The sequence below is a fragment of the Dipodomys merriami genome, unplaced genomic scaffold (assembly GCF_024711535.1).
Source record: "Dipodomys merriami isolate MVZ:Mamm:240054 unplaced genomic scaffold, mDipMer1.0.p SCAF_115, whole genome shotgun sequence".
Classification (NCBI taxonomy): Eukaryota; Metazoa; Chordata; class Mammalia; order Rodentia; family Heteromyidae; genus Dipodomys; species Dipodomys merriami.
Genome location: NW_027202438.1, coordinates 100165 through 126321, shown reverse-complemented (window position 1 = coordinate 126321; position 26157 = coordinate 100165). Strand labels below are relative to the sequence as shown.

General features: G+C 33.3%; 2 pseudogenes; one reads left to right on the top strand and one right to left on the bottom strand.

Annotated features, from left to right (window-relative positions):
- The first annotated feature begins 7725 nt into the window (after positions 1 to 7725).
- On the top strand, positions 7726 to 7825 carry LOC138822781 (U6 spliceosomal RNA; annotated as a pseudogene).
- Positions 7826 to 8716: 891 nt separating this feature from the next.
- Positions 8717 to 9433, bottom strand: LOC138822776 (ankyrin repeat domain-containing protein 49 pseudogene; annotated as a pseudogene).
- Positions 9434 to 26157: the final 16724 nt, after the last annotated feature.

The window sequence follows — 26157 nt, the reverse complement described above, 5'->3', positions numbered from 1 at the left end:
TCCAGTTTTCTTGCAGTAAATTGGAGAAAAGAGTTTCTGGGACTTTCCTACCTGGGCTGGCTTTGAACCCCAATTCTCAGATCTCACCACCACCCAGCTTATGATCACATTTCTAACAGTGTACACTCAGCATATGTAATGTGTATGTTAATTTATCTTTATATGAATTCTTGAGTTAAAAATCTGGGCTACAGCTTAGACTTTGCACTCACAAAAATGTTTGTAGTTTAAAAGTTGATTCTACTGGATAAATGAAACTTAAGAATGTAAAGGAGTCTGGGAGTTTCAGTTTGCATCCAGCCTGGGCAGAAGAGTGTTTGAGACACTACGTATAATTAACCACCCAAAATCTGGATTGGAAAAATGGCTCAGGTGATGGAATAACAGTCATGAGCAAGAATGATAAATAAGAGCTTGAGGCTTTTGCATACACACATACAAACATATACATACACACAGAGGAACTTATATGTGCATACACATATACAAAAATGAAGCAACTCTCAAAATATGTAGAAAAGTTAGAAAACAATAGAAAATATGTCCTGAGTAAGACTAGAATCAAGTGCTAATTTTTAAAATTAGAAAATCCTCAAGTGAACTTTCTTCAAAATGTTTGTGCATATTAGAGAGGTAGGGACCAGAGATAGTAAGAGAGTCAAGTAATCAATATTAAAAGGATTGGATCCATGGAGGAATGAATCAGAGACCCCGCAGGTGCACTTAAAAATGTTCATAACCTGTGTCAAATGTTAGAACATCTTTGAAAATAGTACATGAACAGTCTGAGAATTCTAGTGGATAATATCACTGGAGATGTTCAGAATTGCTAGTCAGTATCTAGATTAAATAAACCAAGAAGGGGCTGGGAAGGTGGCTCAATGGTAGAGTGCATGTGTTGCATGCATGAATCCCTGGGTTCGATTCCTCAGCACCACATAAGCAAAAAGAAAAAAGGCGGAAGTGGCTCTGTGCTCAAGTGGTAGATCGCTAGCCTTGAGCTGAAGAGCTGAGGGACAGCACCCAGGCCCTGAGTTCAGGCCCCATTACCGGACCCAAAAATAAATAAACAAACAAACAAACAAACAAATAAATAAACCAAGAAACTATGGTTGGGCAATGTGATACAAGCCTTGAATTCTAGCACTCAGACTGACAGGAGATTAGGGACTGGAATTACTACTGATACCTTCCATAGACCAGGTAGTATAATTTTGTCTTAATAAAATAAACCAAACAAGAAAGGAATACACAGTTGGAAATTTGGACTAATTTCTTCATTATGTTTTGAGAAGCCAAGTTTTCTATTTAAATGCAACTGGTAAATAATCCTCAGTTGTGTTTTAAATGTTCTCTTCATTACAGAATATTCCTAGATGCAAAATGGTTCATGATTCCCATCCAAAATTTGAAAAAGTAAGTAATCATCATTCTGTTAGATTCCAAGGAAAGATGAAGGATTACAAAAGCATAAGCCTGGAGGAATAGCAAAGTTCATCTAATGTAGGTCTTTATAGATCTTGCTAAATTAGAGTTTAGACTTCAAATAAATATTTTGGTTTTGTTTGTAATTTCATATTCTATATGATACTACAAAATTCTTTTTAAGTAGAGGGTTTAATTGACATATTTACAAATTTTTCTTGCATTCTATTTCCCTAGTATTTGTTTCAAGAGAGTTATAATTAGAACTCAGTTAATAGATAATTCTAAATGTTCATGTAGAAAATGATAATGTGAATAATGTAGACCGAGTTGACAACAAATTGATGATATTAATTTATAAATTTAGAAAAAGCAATTTTTGAGGCATTAATATAACATGGAATGAAGAAAATAATTGTGTGACATCTTCTTTCTTCTACCTGTGTGTAACACAGGAAGCAATTTCTTTAATTACGTGCCTCTGTATACAATGAGAAAAATGCTAGGTTTGGGGTTTGTTTTTATTTTTGTTTTGTTTCATTGCTTTGTCATAGGGCTTGAACTCTGGACCTGGACACTGTCTCTGAGCCTGTTAAGCTCAAGGCTTGTGCCTTACCACTTCAACCTCAGTACCACTTGTGTCTGGCTTTTGCTGAGAAGTTTATTGGAGATAAGAATCTAGGGAACTTTCCTGCCTGGGTGGGCTTTGAACTGTAATCTTCTGATCTTAGCGTACTGAATATCTATGATAGTTAAAAAAAAAGTATAAATATAAATAGGTGCAAGAATACCAGTGGAGGAAAAATGATGCAACCCAGTTTATTGTGGTGTTCTTTCCAGAACACGGAGGGCATCACATTAGCAGAGGTGTAGTATTTTTCCCAATAGCAATAAGCTATTTGTGATGTGAATTAAGAGAATTTTGAGGTGAACCCTACAAGTTGGAAACTGTTGGTCTAGGATGACTTTATGGCATAAATTTTGGGATTGATGGTCATAGAAATAATAGCTTAATCTGATAAACAATTGCTTACTCTTGAAGAATTAATTATAACTGATGCTTTACAGTTTTATCCTATGCTAGAATGTGGCTATTTTTCTGTTCACTTCTTAATCTGTAACACCCGATTGGAAAATGCATCTATTGCAGAATTACATAACATGAAAGCAGGTACTATTTTGAGTCTCTCATGTATGGAACGTTCAGAATTTGAAGTGAGTAGTTATTAGTCATAGGAATTGTGATGAACACACATATTCTGTCGTTTTCATAACTTATTTACTTTTAAAAGTTATGGGTTTCCATAGAATTAAACGGTTTTCGGTTTTAGTATGAGAAAGTACTCATTTATTCTTTTTTGAAAATATTGGCAAGTATATTGTGAAAAAATTGTCTAGTTGGATAACATTCAAGTTGATGGCCCTCTGATAAAGAAGGGGTAATTCATTCAAATTAGATGCCAAATAGTACTGATTTTTAAAAAAAGTTACTACATAAAAAACAATATTTATTATACCAATACAGTGAAATTTTATTTTATGCAGTTTTTGATGGTAATGGTGGAATTAGGATTGGTAAATTCACGATTCTGATAAAGGAATTTCAAAAGAGTTTTAAAATTATGAAAGGTTGTTCAAACTTTTTAACTTAGCATATTAAGAAAATTTAAAATTTCCTGGGAAAATAGGCTTTCATGCAAAGAAGTCCATGAAGACTTAGCCAAGAGGGAACAATGTGGGGAAGATGGCTCATTTTCACAGTAAACAAACAAACCTCACAAACCTTGCTGTAAATCCTGTAGGTTCCCATGAGAATTGTCCTTATTCAGGAAATATACTTTTACTGTGTGAAACAAGTTTGTAGTGAAATTTAAATTCAAAGTTTTTTTTAAAAAAATTAGACACCAAATTTGTGAATTGACCTTTAATTACTGAACAGTAATTCTCTTAAAAACATAATTTGGTCCAAAATATTTAGGGAGAAAGTGCCCTTCACAATGAAAGAACGTGTTGAGTTTACACTTTTCTGTTTTAATACTTTCCACGATGTCTTTGCACGTGAAGCACTGAAATACAGAAAGAAACCTGATTGGATACTTCAAACTAATGATTTCTAATTTCTAAGTAACTCAAAAATATAATATCCTTATTAACATGAGGTAGTGAAAACTTCTGTTATTACATAAGCAAAAAAGTTTGGGGATCAGAAAAGAATTGAGCAAATTGAAAAGGTAAGAAAACATGTTATTAGAAGCCCTAGCTAAGCGTATTGGTTTCAGCAGTGGAGGGGGCCAAACCTTTTTGCTATAGATTGTCTTAATGTTTTTGCTACCTAAAGTGATTTTACAGAGCCTATTTGGCTCAGTATAAAGAAGAATAAATTGAATGAATACATGAAAATAAATTCCACTCCAAATAAAAGAGTTTTCAAAGAGAAACCATGAAGATGTAGCAGTGGGGGACGCCTTATAGTCCTCCAGCTTCACTAGACTTGAAGCCAAGAAGCTGTGCTTAATTCGAAATCATGCAAGAGCTAAGAGGAGGACATAGAACTAGGATATAGAAGTATTGTCCTTTGTAACAGACAATGTCATCCAAGGAATGGGTGATTTAACTCTATTCTTCTCTATACATCTTGTTGAGCAAATACAAGACCAAGAGGAAAATAATCTATTGAAATAATTTTGCAAAGAATAACTTCACTTTTCCTGATATGGTATCTAACGAGTCTTAAGAGAGAAGATAAAAGTCTTAAGAGAGAAGATGAAAGTGGAATATTCTTAGGTTTCCTCTAAGCATCTTGTTAACAAAATATATCTTTGAGGTTAGAAATGATTGAACCAAAAAGTGGTAGAGCATTTATTTTTGTGGGCACTTTAGATACAAGAAGATTTCAAGGAAAAGAAAAAAGAAAAAAAAATATAGCTAAATATTTGTGATTATAGGTCTTGGACTGGTTTTTTGGAGACAAAAGTTTTGCATTAACATTGGTCCTCATTAACATAGTTGTTGGGTTTTCATGGCAACCAAATGTAAAGGGTAAGTTTAATGGACTCGCTTGCACGAGTAAGCAGCATGATAGAAAATAATGGCAAATAATATTTAAAGAATTATTTTGAACAATTCCTTTGCAAGAACAAAGAAGGAAAGATATAATTCAAAATCACTTGAAGTTATTAAAAGTATGAAAATGGAGTAGTGAAGAGATTCAGAGAAGACATAGAGGACTGTTTTTTCTCCAGTGGAATTATAGTTTCTTGATCTTGCTTCTTCCATTCTGTCTTCACAAGCTATCAAGTGTGCCTCAGTACTGGAGTAACCAGTTCAGACAAAGAGCACTCGCAGAAGAAAATATATGCAGTAGATATAGGTGATTTATAACCTTAGACAATCTTTTTAAATCTGTTCAAAATTCTCCCCTACCCCAAACTACCCTCTTTGAACAGCTTGTTTGCTTTTCCAAAGACTGCCCTTCATAAACTGCTTAAAATTTTGAGAGGTCATATTCTTACTCTCTACAGATTGCTGTTTGGTTGTGATTTTTGTTTGTTTTTGTTTGTTGTTGTGTTTTTAACTGAATTACAAAAGGTTGTTCAAGTGTGTTACAATTAAATATGTCCATCTAATTGTCTAATGCTTCTGGATCAGAGTCTCTCCTTCTATCATTCTCAACCAACCCTTTCTCCAAGATGTAGTTCAGATTTACCACTTCATTTATTACATATGTACATTGAGTATTCTAGCTGTACTTGCCCCTTGTTCCATTTTTCATTCATTCTATTTCTTTACTATTGTTCCTCTCTGGTTTCAATATCCTGATAGTCACTCTGTTAAACTGCCTGTTAATACTTTGAAAGGTTTATATACATTCCATGGAGTTTCAATCCCACATATACTTGAACTGATGTCAGCTTATATTTCCATAATTCATTCATCTGCAATAACAATTTGCAAGACTGGAGACGTGAAGCTCTTAGACATGATTTTATTCTCGTTCTTTTGGAAGATTAATCTTTAGTCAACAAGAAAGTTTTAAAATGGCTTAGAATTTATTCCTAACTACCAGTTTTTATAAATGGCTTTGTACAGTTGTGTATGATTATTTTATTTTACATGGGATAATTTTTCTACTACCTATAAGTTTTGGAAAAGAAGAAAACAAATTTAATACTTAGAGGAATATGATAGAAATAGAAGACAGATTTTATGTTTGTCACATCTCTCATCAGTACCCATTTTCAAGACTTAAAGTCATATTTCTTACTATGGTAGACAGATAGGGAAAACATAAAACAACACATGAAAAGCCAACTATTAGTGACTTTTAAAAATATAACTTCTCATTTGATGAAATTTACTCTATTAGCTAATATTTGGGTTTGAAATATGGAAGGCTGATCTATTTAACACATTTCTGGAAGGCACCTACTGAACAACACAAATGGTGGGGGGTACTTTTTCTACACTTTAATGATCTTCTACACTAAGGATCTTCTCAGTTAATGTTTTTTTCTAAATTATATTTGACCTCTAAATCAAGTTTCCTTGCCTTGGTAGACCAATTATGGATCTATCATTCCAGAAACTATGTTTTTCCTGCACTGAAATCTTTCATTAATCATTAGGAGAGGGGTATTAAAAATAATCTTGTTCATTTCTGATTTTGTTCATTCATATGGGCTGGTCATCTGTAAATTGAAAGTTTTAATTACAGTACTTTCTCTCAGGTTTTGTGATTTCACCTTTCATTTTAAGTTGCCTTGCATTTTACAATTGATTACTACTAATTCTTGTAAGGAATTGGGGCCCTGAAATATTATAGGAAATGAGAAATTTAGATGAGTCTTCAATTATTTTCTGTTAGCATGTGGCATGGGCCTATGTGAGAAGTCTTGCCCTTGTTATATGATGATGCAGATAACTGGGATCTAGTATCCTAGGACCCGTGGGTCCTGCAGAAGAATAATAGCTTTTAGACATAATATCAGCAAAATTGGGTATAATCAGTAAGAATGCTTCAGAAATATGGAGAAATACATTTTGGGACCAGCGAGTTAAAACAATAAACAGAGCATCATAGTAAAATCCCTTATAGATTAGCAAAAACAATACTGTTATTTTGCAATGTGAATTCAGAAGACCACCAACACATAGAAGGTATCACAAGTTTATAACGAAGATATTGCATTGATACTTTTTATATTCTAGTATATATTCTAAACCTAATTATTTATATTCCAATCTATTTATGGGAATAAATGTCAATATATTTGTCTAATTATCAATTCTATTAAGGTTCACTGTGTGAAATTTAAAATCAGCACATATAAATATAAAATATATAAGTATATATAATATAAAAATTGTTTTGCATTATTGTGTTGTGCTGAGGGAATCAAAGCCAACTCTGTTTTAAAGTGTTATTCCATTATCTCTACCTCCGTTTTTGGTAGAGTTAGACTTAAAGCTTTACCATTTGTTGCTTTACAGCCTAGAGGCAAGAGGAAACACTGTGATTAAACATTACCAATTTAAGGCTTAATATCGAGGAGAAACGTATGGACTTCTCCAGGAGGTATGGAAATATTTGGTGATAGAAAGTCAGTAGTGTCAGTTCCTGCCTGGTTGGATGATAGACAGGCCAGCACAGTAGGTAATTATGCATTTGAACAATTTTTTCACCTTCTTGGCTTGAGCTACTTTTGAAATGATAAGTATAATAAGCAATTATATTTTAATAAAATACCTTCCATTCTGAACAATTCAGTCCGAACTGTTCATCTCTCTATGATTCCTTGTAACTAAGATTAGTTTTGTTCCAGTAAGACAATCTATGCTGTCAGGGTAAGATATTCTGGTTGGTCTGTTCCTATATGGAAGATGGGTAAAGGTTCACGTAGACATTTGTCCCAGCAAGACCTCATTTGGGAAATCTTAAGCTGCAGATGTTTAGAAGTAGCTCTTAATCAAGGCTTACTTTGAATCCATTAGCTCTACAAAGCTAACTGAGTTGATAAATAAGTACCTGAAAAGCCATGACCTTTGGATTTAGCTGTAAAGGCTTAAAAGTATGATCAAATTTAAAATGAAAATGACAAAATAGTCATTGATAAAAAAAATTATAAATGGGAGCAATCGACCAAACGATACAAGTTTCTTCCACTATACACAGAATTTTAGATAAATAAGATCAATAGCATTTTTAGGAACATTAAGGGTTCCTTGTTACAAATAGGCAACCATGGATATATGCCTGTATAAAGATTGCATCATTAAGTACTTAAATTAAGAGGATACTCCATGCTTCAGCAGCAGGTCTACCCAAATTACAACAATACAGAGATTAACATAGCACTTGCACAAGGATGGTATGAAAATTTGTGAAGTATTCCATATTTTTCATTCTTCTGATGCAAGAAATGAAAAACAGTTATTAAAAAGTTGGGGCTGGGAAGGTGGCTCAGTGGTAGAGGGCTTGCTTGCATGCATGAGGCCCTGGGTTTGATTCTTCAGCACCACATAAGCAAAAACAAAAAAACAGGAAGTGGTGCTGTGACTCAAGTGGTAGAGCGCTAGCCTTGAGCTGAAGAGTTGAGGGACTGCGCCCAGGCCCAGAGTTAAGGACAACGACCGGACCCCCCCCTAAAAAAAAGTTGATTAAAAAAATACAAGTGTAACAATACATGTAATTCACAGAAATAAATGTTAGTTTGACATCAGTTTATTAAATCTTCACCTTAGAAAGACCTTTACATAGCATAAGCTTTACAAAACTTGAAATTAGATAACATTGTCATTTTATCCCATAGAAAAAAAAATAATATAAGGACCTAAGAAAAAAAGGAATCTTAAACTTCTTCTATATGGAATGCAATCTGAAAGGACACATTTATTAATGAACCTATACATTGTATAACAATGTATAATTCAAAGTATTATATCCAGGAGGGAATGAAATAGATTATGGACATTATGCCAACATAGATATACTTTTTTCAGAAAAGCACCAGGAACATCTTTAGTTCCTATACTATTCATTTCAACAGATAAGTTAAAATTATTTCTGATTTAAAAAAAAATCACAAACTCTGCAGAAGTCATTATAGATGTACACAAACAACTCTTGAATACATTTTGCCAACAAAGTCAGGCAATTCACGTGGAAGAATACCATGGATTCCATGATATTTTAAAGTAAGATATTGCTGTTGCTTTGTATTGTGAAAAAAAATTTGTAGGGACACAAAGGATGGACTGTCATTTTTGAAATTTAAGAAACTTAACCAAACCATTACGACTTAGGAGAACAATTTGTACAGCTTTCCACAACTTCAAATAGGTAGTGAAACATACTTATCCTTTTGGCAATATCAAATGCAGTTTCTTCCAAGTCGTTCTTCAGACCTGGTTTGATATAATGGTTCAATAGAAGGAGATACAGAGTATCTTTGCTGTTTCTACTCCCAGCAGCAAGATGCAAAGGGGTCAAGAGGCCTTTAGTTTGGGGATTGGTATCTGCATCAGGATGAAGTAAGACAGAAGCCATTCTGGTATTATTCCACATATAAGCACTGTGCAGGGGTGTCCAGCCATTCAGAGTTATTGAATGAATATCTACCTTGAGCTACCAACTCATGGACAATGTCTAATTGTCCACTCTAGGCTTCCAGATGAAGAGGGTTATACTCATCCTTATCCCTAGTATTCATCTGGGTGGCCTTTTTTTAAAGTAGTCCCTGCACCATAGTAAGCCGATTAATTTCGGCATCCCAAAGAAGAAATTTGTTTGGATCCTACTCCATTTTTTTCTTGCAATTGATACCATTCCTCACTTTTTCATCTTGTTCCTTGTCTTCATCAGAATTGCCTAACCAGAGACTTTGAGTGCCAGTGGGAATGAGATGTCCATGTATTTCCCTAATAGTTCACATTGGTTGAACTGTTCAGAAAAATCTGGTGTATTTACTGCTTATGATTTTTGACCATGATTTATTTTCTCTTTTTTCATTTTTGCTATTCTAAATTATTCTAAATGGAGAGTAGAAAATTGATAGAGAGCAGAGGAAAGATTTTCCTTCATATTCAAATGCACAGACTGAAAATGAGGACCAGTGGTGTCTTCATGTGCAGCTTCTTCTAGGAATGAAAAAATAGGAAACAATGCCTTCTATGTGAATGATTTGGGAAATACCATGTTATATTGTAAGAAAACTCACTATTCTACATATGGGCGTTAAGAGCTTTCTAGTAGCTTTCTAATGTTGGTATCCAACCTTAGAAAAAAATGTATAATGCAGTAGTAAAATAGAAGTTCTTTGTATGACTACCTAAATTCTTGTTTTTTGAAAGACACTTGTTTTCATCTAAAAATAGTCCTGTCTATTGTCGTCAGGTGATTTTGATGAATGAAGATGCTTAATGAGAAGTCAAAATGTATTAGTAGTCCTTTGCTACCAATTAAATTTCACTTTTTCTTCTTGGAGAATATAATCATCAATGCAATAGTTCAGAATCAGCAAGCAATAGTTCAGAATCATGCTTCTAGTGCAAGTGGATCACCAGTAAGTAATCCTTGATTCCATTTTCCACAAAGTTTTGTCAAAGATACAATCTCCCTGCCTTCTCTTGCTGCTTTCCTAGCCTGGACCTATTCCTTCATTGTACAAAAAAGGTGTGATTCAACTGATTTCAGTCAGATCTGTTAATAGAATTATCAAGTATTTAGATTCTTTTTTTAAACTTAGTTGTGGGGCCTGAACTCTGGGCCTGGTCACTGTCCTTGAGCTCTTCAAATCAAGGCAAGCACTCTACCACTTGAGCCACAGAACCACTTCTGTATTTTTCTGTGAATGTGGTGCTGTTTTGGGAAATAGAAGAGCAGAAAGTGAAATGATGCAACCAAAAATATGAAAGCAAAATAAATTAGGATAATTATGGAGCAATCATATTGTTTATGAGAACCATGAAAGAGATATAGATGTGCAATGACCTAGCTAGCCACAAAATCCATGCTTCTAATCAATTTACAGAGCAAACATTTTTTTTTATTTTTTAAAAGAGATGGAAATAGAATTTATGTATTTACTTGAAATTAGTAAACACATTTTAGTAGCCTACATAAAGAGACATAGCTTTGACCAAATTACAGACAAGAATCTTAATCCTTGGGCTGGGAAGGTGGCTCAGTGTTAGCGTGCTTGACTTGCAGCTTACTACAGTGTGGAGACTACTATCCAAAAAGGCCGCTCATATGAATGCTAGGGATGAGGATGAGTATACCCCTCTTCATCGGGAAGCCTAGAGTGGACACCTAAACATTGTTTAAGAGTTGGTATCTCAAGGCAGATATTCATGCAATAACTGTGAATGGCTGGACACCCCTGCACAGTGCTTATATGTGGAACATATTGCAACAGCACAGACAAACACCCACACACACACAAATATACACACACATCATCAGATTTCTTCTTAAATATTTTTTTGTGTATGGTCTTAAGAAATTTACAATACTAACTTGAATTTCTGACAGGACAATATCATCACTGTACATCTTGCTTCTATGCTTTCAGTTTTAAATTACTATCTAAGTATGTGCATTACGTAAGTGTTGGAAAAAGTAGGAGCCACACGGGTGGCTCTGGTCTTTAATCCTACCTAATCAGAAAGATGAAATCGGATGATTGTGCTTTGAAACCAGACCAAGAAAAAAAAGTCCATTAGATTATAATTTGAATGTAAACACAAAAGGTTGAAATGGAGCTGTGGTATAAGCAGTAAAATGCTGGCCTTGAGAAAACTAAAACAAAAAAAATAACAAATTCTGGGACAGAGCCAGGCCCTGAGTTCACGCTCTAGTATTAGAACCAAACTTATGAATGAATGAATGAATGAATGAACTAAAAATAAATTAAGTGGTCACATGTGGAGAAACAGGTAAAATGTAACAACCGTGGTGACGGGATTATGTATTATTTTGTAATAAGGCAAATTATCATTTTTCCTAATCACTAATATTTTATTTGAACTTTTTTGTACAATAAACCATGAATTTGGCATGCATGTATATGTGTGTGTACAAGTGTGCACTTGTGTGTGTATATGTATGTGTGTGTGTGCGGTTGCAATGTTGCTTGCCAATGTGGACAGAGTGATGCTGAAAAGAGCTGTGTTGCAATGTTGTTATTTATCCGTGTTACGTCCTCTCATTTCAGTGGAACCACCCTTCTGTACATTTTATTTGTCAAATAATAACATCATCATATTCAGAGCATTTTCACCATTAAGTAAGATAAAAGAGATCACTTTCAGCTCTTAGTATATGTTAGGCAAGGACATACACATATAATTAGGTAGTAAGTTATTGCTATAAGATGACTGTCAGTAAAAAATATGTATTTGACCTCTTAAATTGGATACACTTTTAAGATATACTCATGGAGTGATTTTGACCAACTTGACCAAACAGGTATTACTCTCTGGTTATTCCTGTGAAACTCAAGGTGGATAAACTCTTTCCGGATTTGTGTTGAAAATAACTTTCTTTGTAAGATCTTATCTATTCACACTAAGATAATAAACCCTGTATTTCTCAGGTTTGAATCTCCCATCATAATTGACTGAAAATCAGTATTGTGGATATCTTTGTTAGATATACATTGCGAAAACAAACAAAAAGTATGTGTCACTTCCAGATTGTGTATGCATTTGAAGTTATTTTGTACATACAAATGTTTCTTCATTAATTGTTCTTTTGAGGGAGTAACTATCACAACTTTAACAAATAAGGCTTTTTGAATATCTTTTCCAATATAAATAACATCCCAGAGCGAGTCTTGCAATTTCAGAAAGCCCTTTGAATATTTTAGTGTTATTTCAGTTAATTGACTACACAGCTAAAGACATGTCTGAAATAAACGTTAAAATCTGAAAATGTAAGTGGGTATATAGGCTTTTTATGCATCATTTTATAAAAAGCCAGTTTTTATGAAACTAAAAGATATAGAATAAAAGAATGGAAGTGAATTGGGTGAGCTAATATTAATAGAACTTTGTTTTCTATTAGCACAGTCCTTTGAATGTACATGATGAAGTTAAATTATGTCCTTTGTATTACTATGCTTCAGTTATTTTTAGAATCTTTGTAGTTATAAGAGTTAATTAGTAGTATAAAGTAATGTCTTTGAAAATGATTAGGATTAATCTTGTGTGTTGTTTCCTACTCCCAAGAAAATGAGTTATTTTCAAGTGTTAACAGTTTTAAATTGAATCTTCAGTATCATAAGAAATTTTGAACAAATATAGTAGTATTGATGTCTTTTGGGGGGGATGGGGGGAGTCTGATAGTGTGGCCTGAAGTCTGGCCTGGGCAATGTCCCTCAGTTCTTCAGCTCAAGGCTAGCGCTCTTCCACTTCAGCCAAAGCTCTACTTGCGGCTTTTTTTTTGCTTATGTGGTGCTGAGGAATCGAACCCAGGGCTTCATGCATATAAGGCAAGTGCTCTAACACTGAGCCACATTCCCAGACCTTTATGTCATTTTATACCGATTGTATTCACAAGTTGGAGAGGCTTTAATTCATGCTTAGGTCTTGTTGTCTACGATTTTTTATCCTCTCATTCCTAACATTAATGATAGGTCAGACTGCATTTTTGGGTACACGAAAGGTAAAATATTTATCTGGAGTCAAAGGTGATTTTAATATCAGTCTTGCTTTAATAGCATTTTAAAGTAGTACCTTTCTCTCAAAATGTTGGGTATAAAAAGCAATCAAAATACTTCGAATGGTAAACAACTTAGATGAGCTACAATGTGGAAATGATTGGTGTATAACTCCTGCAGACTGTTTCCATCAGGAATTGGGGAGCTCATTCTTTCAGTAAGACAGTGTTAAACAGAGATAGGGTCACCAGTCAGTGCAGTGTTGAGTGAAGGGATAGAATATGATTTCTGCTAGAAATCAAGAATATTATACTTTAGTACTTCTTTCACCAGGGAGGTATGCATTGATTATGAACTTTAGTTTTTCATATTATAGTTCCCTGTTTTCTAACAAAGATAAACTGAAATATTATGAGTGTACACAATAATTTTGAGAAATTTTCCTAGAATTTGTAGACTAAATGCTATTATTTTATACATAAAATAGAATAAGCTTAATTGATACAGTCAGAGATGGACCTCAGGCTAACATTTACCATGTGTGCAATGTTGTACTAGTAATTACAACTCTGAAGATTTCAATATCATCATCTGAGAATTAAAAATGTAAGTAGTTCCACTTTATGTAATTATTGTGAGGATTAAATTAGATACCATAAGTAAAGTACTTGGAAAAACAATCAATTAGCATTTGGCAAATTCTACCTGTTATTTTATCATGTGATGAATTCTAACATTTTTTTACTGTGATTTTTATTGTGTCTCTTTATGATGTGCTATGTGATGTATTGATCTTCATGGCACTGATCATTTTTCTGTCAATATGATTAAAATACCTGCAAAGAAAATTTCGGAGGAGGAAATTATTATATTTACTCATGGTTTAAGAGAACCGTTTAAGGGCTGGGAAGTTGGCTCAGTGGTAGAGTGCTTGCCTTGCATGCCTGAGGCCCTGGGTTCAATTCCTCAGCACCACATAAGCAAAAAAGAAAAAAAAAACGGAAGTGGCGCTGTGACTCAAGTGGTAGAGCGCTAGCCTTGAGCTGAAGAGCTGAGGGACAGTGCCCAGGCCCAGAGTACAGGCCCCACGACCGGACCCCACCCAAAAAAAAAGAGAACACAGTTTAAGATCAGATGTCTTCATTGATTTTAATTATATTTTTATTATCTTAACTAGTTGTACAAGGGAATTTCTATTCAATAAATCATGTTTTTTAGTATAATGGCTCTTTATATAACTTTTCCCTACCCTTCTAAACCTCACCACACTTTAATTTTTTCTAGTTTCATACTATCTGCATTGAATATTATGTCTTCACGTTCTTCCTCCATAATTCTCTTTATTCCTTCCCTTTGACTTCTCCTTGCATCTTCCAACTGATAGTTTCCTGGTATTCATTTTGTTGGATTAAAAGTTCAATTTTATAAAAAAAAAAATAACATCTTCTAAATACTCCTCTACTAGCCGGGCACTGGTGGCTCACGCCTGTAATCCTAGCTACTCAGGAGTCTGAGATCTGAGGATCGCGGTTCAAAGCCAGCCTGGGCAGGAAAGACTGTGAGACTCCTATCTCCGATAAACCACCAGAAAACCGGAAGTGGCGCTGTAGCTCAAGTGGTAGAGCGCTCGCCTTGAGCTGAAGAGCTGAGGGACAGCGCCCAGGCCCAGAGTTCAAGCCCCACGACCGACAAAAAAAAAAAATACTCCTCTACAAATAGCATGATTTGGTTAATATTGCTGTGTAAACTTGTATAAAGTTCTAGCTTCCAAATATGAGACAGAACATGGGTACTTTGTGTGTCTGGCTATGACTTCGTTTACTTAACATATTTTTAGATCTATCCATTTCTTTCCAAAAACGTAACAGTCTTCATAATGGATAGGTACAATCCACATATGTATATATGACACTCTTTTGCCAACCATCTCTCCACCAAAGGGCATCTGGGCTGTTTTCATAACTTGGCTGCAGTAAATAGTGCGGTAGTAAACATCGTTGTGAAAGTGATTTTACAGTAACCTTTTGGAAGAATTCATCACTATCTTTCTGGGAACAATCCTCTAGCCAGTTTTCCAGAATAAGCACATCCTTCCCTTCATCTCCATCACAATGTACAGCAAGCCCTCAAAAACACACTACCCCATACAGGTCTCAATAAGCTAAAACCACACTGTGTCCATATTCTTTCAATACATTTTTAATAATTACATATAATATAGTGAGAACCTTCTATGTACTTTCCTAATGTGGGAATGAGGGACATAACAACACAGTAAAAATAAGAAATATGCAATTAATTAGTTATTGTCATATTTAAATTCTTTTTCAGCTCTAACTCATAGCCTCACTTACTATTAATTTAATCTTTATTTGATTACTTCATCTATCCCCTAAATTATAACAGGTAAGTTAAATACAAAGGTAAAAAGTGTTGTTTGATTTTGACACTCATGTGTGAGGATGCACAATATGGGCAAATAGATGGATTGGAATTAATAGCAATTATCCATTTTGTGAAAGAAGAGATGTTTTTCCCAAACTGATTCTCACAATTCATGTTCTAATCAACAAAAAGAAACGTGTAACAATTCACTTTGTATTAACTTTTGTTTCCATTTTATTTTTATAATGAATGATGATTTCATAAATCTACTGTAGATGCAAAAATATGTTAATATATTTCTAAATGTATGCATTGATCTATACATACACACGTATATTACACAGGTTACAATGATAATTTATAACTTCTGTAACTATTCAATTTACTAAATTATGAAAACCATCGACGCATCATGCCTGGAATCCTGGTTATTCAGGAGGCTGACATCTGGTGATCATGGTTTGAAGCCATCCTGGGCAGAAAAGTACATGAGCCTCTTATCTCCAAACAACTAACAGAAAATCAGAATTGGAACTGTGGCTCAAAGTATTAGAGTGGTAGCCTTGAGAGAAAAAGCTCAGGGACATCACTCAGGTTCTTAGTTCAAGAACTACAATCTACTCAAAAAATCTATTTAATTTACACTGGTGTAAGTAGAGTATTTCCATCACCCAAAGGCACATCCATGTTCATTTGCAAGGTACCACTAAACATTATCAAAGGAGAATTGGAACGTGGGTTCATTCTATCTCTCTAATGGATTTTTCTCCACTAAAATACTCAAGTGTTACAATTGTTCTAATTATTTAAAATCATAGCTTTTGTCTTTAATACCCCTAACATTAGAGTCTGAATTGAGTGTTTTGTTCCCTTCAAATAGGTGTTCTAACCACTTTGTCATGCCCCCAGCCCTAAGTTATCCTGATTATTTTTCAGCTAGAAACTGGCATCCTATTTGTGTATGAACTTGGCCTCAGTCCACTTGATGTTATTCTTCCTGGCATTTAGAATAACAGGTGCATGGCATTGTGTACAGAACTTTCTGTTCAGTCTGGCTTTAGCCACTATCCTCACAACAGTGCACTCCCATGTAGTCACGAATTTCATTAATTGTCATAGTTGATTTTATTTAAATCTTTGCATTTCCTGCAGGTTCTTGAGTACTGAATTAGTTTGTGTATTCTTGGGTTGTTTTGTTTCATTTGAATCTATGTGTTGAGTTGTTCCTCACTTTTCCTTTTGTTTCTTTCCCTCAAGTTCTTACCTAAAGTGCTGAGAAACCAATTCTTCTTTCTCAAGATAGTCAGGGTGAACATTATTTATTCCAAAGCAATTTCAGTATCTATGAATGGTATACACATGCTAAGTGCTGAGAAGGGTGTTTTTATTTTCATGGCAGTCTTTGTCATACACAGACAGATCATGAAATATATGAAGAAATTAAAACTACAGATGAATGTCAGGAGGAGAATAAGCTATTATTAATTGTTTGACAGAGGTTTCTCTTCTAGTGAAAGAAATATATTGCTTGATACAGGATTTCACAAAATCATATTGCTAGGAGGAACTTAAACAATAATCTAATACTACAGACTTGAGAGTGAAGAATTGACTTCCTGAATAATTTACTTTTGGGTCAAATAAAAGCAGGCAACCAAAAAGAGAGTAGGTTTTAGAGAAACATGATGAATTTTATGTAAACAGGTCCTTAGCTGATTTTGTTAATTTGTGAACTAATACAGGGAAATAAAGTACAGCAAGGTAAAAAATAAAGAACTTCACATTGAAATACTCATTTGAGTTTGTGTACACGCACATGTGCATATGCTCATGCATGCATTCATCATTATTGAGTCTTGATAGTGCCTTGGAATTATTCCTCAGCTTCTGTGCCCAAGGATAGTGGTCTACTACTTCAGCCACTGCTAAAATTCTGGTTCATTTTTTTTAGATAATCGCTTGTATTTTCATGATTGAACAGTGGTCTTCAGATCTCAGACTCCAGAATAGCTAGCTAAGCTTATTCAGCCTCTGAGTATCTAGTTAAAATTCTGCTTGTCCTCTATGCTTCACTGCTCTTTTAATTTTTTTTCCTGAGGTATTTACAAGCCTAAGTAATATATATATATATATATATATATATATATATATATATATATATATATATATATATATATATATGTCTAGTTGCTTTAAAATATTCTTACTGCTTGGCACCAGGGGATCCCATGTGTACTCTTAACTACTTAGGAGGCTTGAGAACAGAACCCAAGCCAAAAGTTTAGTGGACTTATTCTCAATCTATCTCTGGGTGAATTGGATGATTTCTACCATCCTGCACTATCTAGAGACTAAGTTGAAAGGATTGTGGATCCAGGCCAGTCAATGTAGCAAGCTAGACAAGTTGGTGTACAATTATGATGTCATTGATGATGGGAAGGCTAAAATGACAGATCATGTGCATGTTCTTGTGGAAAGGGAACGCCTACCCTAAAATTAACCACTGATATGATGCCGACCTGCAAGAACAGTATACCCCAAGTTGAAATCCCCACATTTTCCCACAACCAAAATAAGTATATACATTAACATCCAAAAACTTAATACAATCTGTTCTTTGCTCTAATAGCTTTATCTGATTATCATATGATGTGACAGAATAATTTCTTCATTAAACTTATGATAATTTAAAAAGACCTAGAATATTCTTTCTCACTTATTAAGTGCAAATGAATGGCAAATTGCCTCATGTCTTACATATTTGACTACCACTATAAATTCATCTTATGATTATTACTAATAGTAATATATTCTGATATATTACTTTACTTTCTAACAGTTTTTAAACATTTTGCTTTTCTGCTGAAGTTGAAGTATTTAAATAGTAACATCAAAGTATATTCCTTGGGTATTTAGGGCATTTTTAACAAAGTTTTTAACCAATGGCTTATAAGAAGTCTTAATTGGTATATTATTTGGTTTATTTTTAATTTTATTGTAATGGTAATGTACACAGGGTTTACAGTTACATAAATGAGGTAATGAGTACATTTCTTAGGGAAGGAATATTGTTATATCTTCCAATGATATTTTTGTACACTCAAAACAACAACTACTGATGCTTTTGCCGTTTCTATTGATCAATGGGTACTTTTGCTTTCTTTGTTCATGCATTTTTTATTATAAAACTGATATGCAGAGCATTTACACTTAGTTAAGTCAACTAAAGAGTACACTTCATTTTCTTTTCTTTTTCTTTGAGGGGGTTCCGGTTGTGGGGCCTGAACTCTGGGCCTGGGCCCTGTCCCTCACCTCTTCAGCTTAAGGCTAGAGCTCTACCACTTGAGCCACAGCGCTACTTCTGGCTTTTTTCTTTTTGCTTATGTGGTGCTGATGAATCGAACCCAGGGCTTCATGCATGCAAGGCAATTGCTCTACTACTGAGCTACCTGCCCAGGCCCTACATCATTTTATTTTCTAAATTTCAAATTTTGAGCTTAAATGTTTCCTTGTGTTTCTTTAGGGTAATTCCTTTTTCAGAGCTGTAGGATTACTTAAATTAATTTTGCATGATTTTTACACATATAAATTATTCAGACACATATACTTTGCTTTTAAAATATTTAACATGTGGCTATTTAAAACTATTTTCTTAATTTTATATTGTTAGTGAATTTAAATACATTTATTTTCTTATAGTTATAAACGTATTTGTCCAGGTAACAAATATTTACTGTATTTTCAAGAAGCACATACTTTATTAAGAAAGGTTCATTACCTGATCACTTTTAGGAAATATTTGTACTTCAATTTTAAAAAAAGTTTGAGATCGGCATGGTGATTTGTCGCATCCATTTTCTAGCTATGGTGGGAAGTGAAAAATAGGGTTTGTAATTCGGGAAACTATGAGACATTATTATAAAACTATTCAGAGTGTAATCATTATAATCTATAATCTATAATCATTATAGATTATAATCATTATAGATTATAATCTATAATCATTATAGATGTAACTATCCCTAGCCCTATATACAGCACCTCGCTATCATATTATAAATCTTGTGTTAAAACACCAGTAACATCAATCTTTTGTCAAAATAATAGGACACATGTTTCAAAATGTTTATTATTTAAAACTTATTTGCAAAGATTCTCATGTCTTCTATTAATTTTCAATTTACTTAATCTATTAAAATCCAAGTATATTGTGACTATTTTATTTCTACTATACTTTTAAATAGTACGAGCAATATTATGATTTCATATATTAGTATACATTTACTGTTTGTAATAATTTCCTCCGTTCAATATGTTAAAGTCAATATTCCAAATGTATGTATGTGGTGCGTGTGTTTGTGTGTGTTTATGTGGTTTGTGTGTGTGTGTGTGCTTTGTGTGTACTTTGCAATGCTTGGGAGATCAAACCATTGCTTCACATATGCAAAGCCAATGGTTTACCACCGAGCTATACTGTCTAGTTATAATCCAAATAGTGTTTTAAACCATGACTTTCAAATTTTCATTCCTACTATGCTTTTTCAAAATTATATATGATAACATGTGATCCATATTCTATCCACGCTAGCAACTTTTATTGTTATTTAGAATATTTCCACTGCCTTTCCCCTTCCAAACTCTTGTATTTGTTATTGATTAAGGTTTTACTTTGCTTCTTTTCTCTCTTCATTCTTTTTCCCTTTAGAGTTTAACTATTCTTTCTCTTATTACTTTGGAAATTATCATATTCCTATTACAATTTCTTTACATTGTAACAAGTATACACAATGCTTTAATTTCTATTTTAATTTTTCCAATTTTCACTGACTTCTAGTACAAACTATTAGATGGATTAAAAAGAAACTTGTCTCAGGACACTTTATTTTTCTCCTTCTCTTCTCTGAATTCTTTCTGTTCTTTGAAACACAATACCAATGACATATAGCTCCTATGTGGTCCATCATTCTTTCCCCTCTCACTCTCCTCTGTTGTACAGCTCAAGTTGTTATCATATATATTTGTTATGCTACAGTGTTATCTAAATCTTAACTCATTCCTGAATTGATTTTAGTTGTTTCAATTATTCTCTGATGACATTTTTCTATATATAATATCTGGGGTCTTGTGTTTTCACAAGGTACAAAATATGAGTGACTATCAAACATCTAGATATCTCTGTAGAATATTGGTCCACCTGCTCAATAAATTTATATGTAAATTCAAGGAATACAGGTCAGTCAGAACAATCTTGTAAAATGGTTTAGCTACAGCCTTCATACTAGCTTTGAATCTTATTACCATGTTTAGAAGTGAAGACAACATAGTTCTACTACAAGAGCAGACACATAGAAGAATGTAACAGATTTGTCAAAAATAAATTATCAGTTTTATGGTCAATAGATTTTGAAAACTATCCTATGTCTTTATGAGATAAAAATAGAATCTCAAATGGGTGTATTGGCACTATTGTCTCTCGAGATTTAAAGAATGATCTTAGACTACTACCTCAATCCTTTTTTTCGTTTCTTTTTTTTTTTTTGTCACTCATGGGGCTTGAATTCTGGGCTTAGGCTCTGTCCGTGTGCTCTTCAGCTCAATGCGAGCACACTACAACTTGAGCCACCGCACCACTTCTGGCGTTCTAGTGGTTTATTAGAGATACGAGTCTCATGGACTTTCTTACCCGGTCTGGTTTTAAACCATGATCCTCAGATCTCAGACTCCTGAGTAGCTAGGATTACAGACGTTACCTACAGGCACCTGGCCTACCTCAACCCTTATACAAAAATTTAAAATAAAAAATGATTATCAAACTAAATGTGAGATGTAAAAACCTATAAGAGATAAATGTAAAAATTCATGACATTGTATCAGTAAAGGTTTCTAAATGAAAAGCATACTGGCTAAAGAAAAGCAAAAATATTCTGGATTATATCAAGTGATAACCTTTCATAATTCAAAGGACACTATACTCATAATTCAAAGGACACTATAACCGAAGTGAAAACATATCCAACAGATACAGGGAACATATTTGTTAATGCTACAATGTGAATGCTACAATGATTCTGAATCTTAAATATTTTAATATCTTCTAATTCTATATAATTTTTCCTGAATAGGATATTTTTAAAGAACATGTGTAAATGAATAGTCAATAGGAGGAGCATATGAAATAAGTTCCTCTATAGTATCTAAGAAAAAAGAAAAAGAAAACTCACTAGTATGACCCTAATATAAAAAAGATGACACAAAATATAGTAATGCATTTGTGGAGAAATTGATAAACTCCTCATAATGATCAATTTGTATAATACTGCACTCATTTTAGCAAGCAAGTTTTCAAGTCTTTAAGGTCAAAAAGAATTGCATAGGCTCCATTCATTACACTTCTATGAATGTATTAAAGAGAAGTAAAAAACGTGTTTGGAAAGGGAATTGTAGTTCATTGACTGTGCACTTGAATAGTATTTGTGTGACCCTGGAAAAAATTCCCCCCAAAAAGACACACTATAGAGGATGTATGCTGGACATATTCCTGTAACAAATTTTATATCTATTTTAATGTCTGTTCTAAAATTTATAGCATTTCTATATGAAGAAATGTAAGTTTGTTAAAATTAGGCTTTGAAAACTTATGAAGGTACAACTCACTTCCAAAGCACTAAAATGTATAAAATAAAAGGAGATAATATATTGCAAGTGAATTACATGTCAGTAAAAAAAAACTATTGTTAAAAATTCTTCACACAAAATGCAGAATACCTAAAGAGACGTTTTGGGTGTTGGCTAAAATCTCTGTTAAGTACAGCGTTTAAAACAAAGATGTGATTTCTGTTTATTTTGAGGGTTTTTTGTCTGTTATTTTGAGTTTATACAGACATAACTTAATCAAAAGTGTATGTGATAACTGGAATACCTAGGAATTATGCATCATTTATAAGTAATTGATAACCTTTTCTGCAAGAAACTTTTAGCAAATGACAGAAGACACAAATCTATGCATTTGCATTTTATGAAAGCCTTTGGAGCATAAAAGTAGGAAAAAGCCAAGTAAATAATTTGCATGTATTCTTTTGGTCTCTCTTTAACTTAAAAGTTATAGATTATGAATTTTTATATTCTATTGGGACAATGATCTGCTGTCACTTATTTTTTCTCTTCCCCTTCTTTTGCTCTTCCACTTACATAATTATTACTTAAAAAGACATACTTGACCTTGCATTTCTAAATTCTTCAAAATTGTCTGAACTACTTTATACTTCTGAGAGCCTCCTAGATCTTTCTCAAGGGAAATATTTTTGTCACTACTATTTTTATCCTCTATGATATTGGATATCTTCCTGCCTAATTCAGTGCAAGATATACATTAGACTCATCCAGATATCTCAACACTCGTACCACCATATCATCCTATCTTACTTAGAAATCATGCTTTTAGAATGTCTGGGGAAGTGGCATCTCTAATTTTTGAATGACCTTAAGTGATACTTACAAGCAGTCATGTTTTAAAACAATATGTCACTCAGTAGATGAATGAATTGACAAAATGTGGTTTATGTATGCACGGTGCAATTTTATGCTTCCAATTCATACGGAAATGGAAAGTCTTTGAAAAAATGAAACTAAGTAAAATGAACAAGACACAAAGAAGCAGATTCTGTGGTTTCCTCATTTGTAATAAATAGGAAATGTGTAGGATATTCCTAGCAGTTGAGGAGAATTGCTCAATAACTATGTATGTATGACCATATAAGATGGTGATGAGCAAAATGAATTCCTGTATATGGAAACAGAGTTTTTTCTTTGTAGTTGTTGTTTTAAATGTACGATGTGATTTCTTTTTTCTTTTGTGTTTGCCCTTTGGTTAATCCCCTGTTGTATTTAATTTCAGTATCCTGTGTATTGTATATACATTTATCTTAATTTGGCAAGGGAAGAGGAACAATGAAATGGCGAGACAAAGAACAAAGGGCAAACCAAAGCAGTAGCAATACTCAGAAGACAACATGTTGGAAATTTACTTGTGAGGGGTATTGGAGTGAAGGAAAACTGTGAGAAAAATGAGGGAGCAGGTAAAAAGTTCAACATGATATGTATTCACTACCTTACAATTACTGCAAGGCCTTCTACATATCACCTTGACAATAAAATTAAATTAAAAAATGAGCTGCATAAAATATAATTTCACTGTGTTGATATAATAAATATACTATGTGCATGACCTTCTCAAAAATGAACATTTTGGCTGCTAATTTGAATAAAATACCCCGTTCTTTATCAGAGGGTCATCAACTTGAATATTATCAAGCTATACAATATTTTCAAAAGATACTTGCCATTATTTTGAAAAAAATTATTTTAGTATTGTCTCATACTAAAACAAAAACAGTTCAATTTCAAACTGAATAATTGTTAAGGGCAGAGTATATGTGTTCTTCAACATTCCTATGACTACTTATTTTCAAATTCTGAACATGCCATACTAGAGACATTCAAAACAGTACCTGTTTTAATTTTATTTAATTATGCAATAGGTGCAGTTTTCAATGGGGCGTTACATATGTAAATTCAAAAGAAAAAATAGCCACAGTCTGGTAGAAGGTAAAATTATGAAGTATGTATAATAATTCCTCAAGAGTAAACATTTGTTCATCAAAGTAAGCTATTATTTCTATGACCATCAACCTCAAATTTGTATGCCATAAAGTCATCCTAGCCCAACAATTTCCAACTTGTAAGGTGCACCTTAAAATTCCTTAAATTCCTATCATGACAAGGGTATAATTTTTGTAAAAAATACTACATTTCTGCTAATGTGATGCCCTTCGTATTGTGGAAAGAATACTACACTAAACTTTGCTGCATCATTTTCCACCCAGCATTATTCTTGAGATCAGAACACTTGCAAATAATATTAATAGTTATATGTTGTATCTATCATAGATATTTAGCAGATCTGAATGTCTGAATATTAAGATCTGAAGATTCTGGTTCAAAGCCCACCGAGGCAGGAAGGTTCCTTAGAATCTTATCTCCAATAAACTACTCACGAAAAGCCTGACACAAGTGGTATTGAGGTTCAAGTGGTAGAGTAATAGCCTTAAGCAAAAACAGGCTCAGGAACAGTGGCCAGGCCTAGAAGTTAAGCCCTAGGACAAACGAAACAACAAAAACAAAATAAAAACGAACCCTAAACCTAGCATTTTTCTCATTTTTATACAGAGGTATATAATTAAGGAAATTTCTTCCCTTGTTATGTATAGGTAGAAAAAAAAAGATGTCATATAGTTACTCTCTTCATACCATGTTACACCAGAATCTCAAAAAACTGTTCTTTATCTAAATTTATAAATTAATAACATCAATTTGTTGGCAAATTTGTTTAGATTATTCACATTATCATGTTACTTATGAACTGTTGGAATTAACTCTTAACTAAATTCTAAATATACCTCACTTGAATGAATATTTTAGGCAAATAGAATGCCAGATTCATTTTTGAAATTGTAAATTAAATCTTCTACTTAAAAAGTATTTGGTAGTAACCTATAGAATATAAAATACAAACAAAAATATTTATTTTAAATCTAAATTCTAATTTAGCCAGGTGTACATAGTCCTACATTAAATGAACTTTCCTATTTCTCTACACTTAAACTTTTGTAATCCTTCATCATTTCTTTGGACTCTAACACAATGATGCTTACTTTTTCAAATTTTTGGTTGGGAATAATGAGCTATTTTGGATCTAGTAATGTTCTGTAATGAAGATGACATTTAAACACAACTGAGGATTATATATCAGTTGCATTTGGATAGGAAACTTGACTTCTCAAAACATAATGACAAAATTATCCCAAGCTTCCAACTGTGTATTCCTTTCTTGTTTATTTTTTTATTCCTTTCTTAGTTTGTTTTATTGAGATAAAATTATACTACCTAGTCCAGTGACTGTATCACTGGGTAATTTTCCTTTCTCTAATCCCTGTTTTAGTCTGAGTGCTAGAATTCCTGGCTTGTATCACAATGCCCTACATAGTTTGTTGGTTATTTTAATCTAGATACAGAGTAGCAATTCTGAACTTCTCCAATAATATTTTCCATTAGACTGATGGCTCAGACTGTTCATGTACTATTTTCAAAGATGTTCTAACATTTGACACAAGATATGAACATTTTCAGATGCACTAAAGGCGTCTCTGATTAATTCCTCCCTGGATCCGATCTCTTCATTAATGATGACTTGACTCTCTTACTATATCTGTTCCCACCTATGTAATATTCTCAAGCTTTTTTGGGGAAATTTCACTTGAGGACTTTCTAATATTAAAAATTATCACTCGATTCTAATCTTATAGGATATGTTTTCTATTATTTTCTAACTTTTCTACAGAATCTGAGAATTGTTTCATATGTGTGTTTGAACACATAAGGGCCTCTGTGTGTATGTGTGTGTTGGTATGTATATATGTATGCAAAAACTAGAAGCTCTTATTCAGTAGTCTTGCTCATAACTAGTATTCCATCACTTGAGCCATTCTTCCAATGCATCTTTGGCTGGTTATTTATAGATAGTTTCTCAAGACTTTTCTGCCCAGGCTGGATGCAAACTGAAATTCCAAGACTCCTTTACATTCTTAGGTTTTATTTCTCCAGGATTATCAACTTTTGAAATACAAACATA